The sequence below is a fragment of the Limulus polyphemus genome, unplaced genomic scaffold, assembly GCF_000517525.1.
Source record: "Limulus polyphemus unplaced genomic scaffold, Limulus_polyphemus-2.1.2 Scaffold3442, whole genome shotgun sequence".
NCBI lineage: Eukaryota > Metazoa > Arthropoda > Merostomata > Xiphosura > Limulidae > Limulus > Limulus polyphemus.
In genome coordinates this window covers 104,143-107,222 of record NW_013669052.1, presented here as the reverse complement: position 1 = coordinate 107,222, position 3,080 = coordinate 104,143, and positions in this window count along the sequence as shown.

Here is a 3,080-nt window from a genome sequence, read left to right as displayed (position 1 = left end):
ACAATTATAGTTGCAACTCAGGAATAGTTAGGCACATCTGGACCTGGTTTCACTTTAACTGCCATTAATTAGACCACCCATACTCATGTTAATTAATGTGACACAAAAGTAAGAAAATCAATGCAGATGAGTGTATATGCTTGTAAATCATGCTTATGAGCACTATATAAATTACTGGCAGTTGCTGAATCACATTTAAAAACTCGATAGGTTTAACTTCACTAACACTACAGGAGACAAGTCTGAAATTGCTCGAATCAAAATTACACACACTGTGAAGAAGGGTGTATTCATAACATAATATAAGCCAAGAGGCTCAAAGGCTATATTTAATATTAAAGGTTTTGATAGAATGAGAAAACCTAAATATAAGCTAACTAATTAATGGTGCTAGATTACAGTTCCTATACTAGGTCACTAGTACATCTAGATCTAACATTAATGTTAGACCTGTTATTTCCATTTTTTTAGTCTTAGGTTTGGATCTAGATGTAATAATAATGACAGAAATTTAGCTTTACACATCTAAACTAGACCTTAGATTTGAGTGCATAGATTGAAAGCACCTTGTATTGAATCTACCCAGATCTAGATATAACTCTGCCTCATCAGTTCAATATTTAGATTTATTAGGCTTAGCTTTTAGAACAAATATTATATCTAGAGCTATTAACTTAGTCATTAGATCTGTCCCAGTGCAATGCCAAGTTTAATAGTTAGTATAGGTCTAAGTATGCCTATAATATAGACTACAATTTGTATGATGGTGGATCTAGGGTCTAGAAATAAAGTTATAACAGCAATTAGACCTAAAGTCTAGTACATTAGTTGGTGTAAGACATAATTTACAATCAGTCAATACAATTACAAACCACTACATTAGGTCCATAATCTATATACTACTAAAACTCTGAGATTGTTTGTTTTTTTGTTTGTGTGCTTGTCTGTAATTAAATACAGCAAAAACGGCGCACAATAGAAACAGAATAAAACAAGTTTCGTTAAAATCGAGCCACGGGTCACCGAGTTAGCGCCATTTTTCGGGTCACTTTTCATACATTCCATTATTATAAAACTTTGTTTTCCACCTGATGAATTACTTTAAAATATATTCTATACAGCAATATATGCACAACAGAAATTAAATGATGAGATGAAAATGTGTTATAATGGCGCTTAGAAAGAACAATAAAATGGACCTACAATATTATTGACTATTTGCAAATAGTAACTATGGAGACGAGGTAATAAAATAAAAATCAAGTCGAGAACAACAACAAAATTTTATAAACGAAAACCTCTCGACGAGCATTGGCTATTATATTATTTCTCTGTCAATGTTCCCATCTTCATTAAAAGATGACAAAAACAAGATCCTGAAGAATCTATCTATATACTAATAAAACTCTAAGATTGTTTGTTTGCTTATTTTCTCGGTCAAAAAATTATTCACACTACCGTTCGCGCTCTTTACGAAACTTCTTACTTCACTTTTTTGAAAAATGAAATGGTCTTTCCTTTTACTCTCGATCAACAATCAAATATATTTTCTTGAATTATGAATATCACGAATGGATTGAAATATTTAATTAAATTATCTCAAAATAAATCTTCATTTCGATGCAATATTGAAATTAGCTTGAATAGTGGTTGACCCAACGGGTCACGGTGGTCTAGTGTTTACTAGATCTAGTTCTAGGCCTTACCTGTTGCATATATTGCCAGTCTTGCACACCAGTTAATATGTTACATCAATCTCGTATTTTCTTTTTGTTGAACATACATTTACTTGTACCTTGTACTCTAGGACTTGTATTTGATCTACAGATGAATGATGGAATAGTGTAATTTACTTCTGTACGTCAATTCGGTCTCACTGTATTTCAGTGGGCGGCTTTTGAAAGTTAAAACTGCAAGCGTAAAATACACAAATAACGTAACACTGTGTCGTATTTACTTAATGTAGGGCAGTTGAGCTATATCCTAGGGGAGGGCATAATTATTAATTAGTAGGCATTATAGACCAGAGGAAATTTTGCGCCCCTTCACACCTGCGCCCGCGGGCGACTGCCCCCCTCTTGCTACGCCACTGTATTTTATAGACCTATATTGACTCTAATATACTATATCTTGTATAACTATATTGCCCTAGTATACCATGTTTTCAAGAAATATGTAAGCCCAAAAATACTGTGTCTTACAGCGTATTATTGACTCTTATATACTGTGTCTCACAGAAGCATGTAAACCCCAAAATATTGTGTGTTGTAGGACCCTACACACGTTAATATACTGTGTCTCGAAGAAGCACGTTAGCCCTAATATACTGTGTCTTGTAAAAACAAGTAAAATCAAAAAATGAAATTGTTCACATAAAATTATTCAAACTTCCAAATATAAAGTGAATATTTCATTTGTTTATCAGTGCGTTCATGTTCTGTTACGTAAAGCTATTTTAGTAATGGGTATATTTGTGTTTTGTTATATAATAATGTTCTTCTAGAAGTATAGAGAACACATATAAAATATTGCATATCGCTTCTGAATGGGTCTAATGAAAAACAGAATCATTATCTTTCTAGTAACGTCCTGGTAATAGTAAAGCAATCAATCAAATGTACTGCTTTTCCTAGAAAATGACAAAAAAAAAGAAGTCACTAACAAGCTTTCAAAGAGTCTGATTGCCAATTTCAAACTCCGAAAAGGAATTTCCTGACTTATAAGTTCATTTCACGAAAAGAGAGAGAGAGAGAAGTGGATATTTTGTTTCCAGCCTTGAGAATTATCTACTCGACTGAAGTCGATGCCTACCACAAATCTTTGTGTGTAAAATTACTCATGTTTTGTGAACACTACAAACAAACGTGGATTATAAACTAATTTTGTTGCATGTTTGTAAGCCTACATCAAGAAATGTTCAAAACACGTTTAGTGTGTGTTTGCTTGTCTCAAACCAAATGGGTTATTTACTTCAGAATGAACTTTGTTACGTCATATATAACTTTAATAACGATGTGTTTTGCCAAAAACAAGGACGAGTGTGACAAAGTTTTGGTTTCTTTTTTGAAAAACTGTATTTT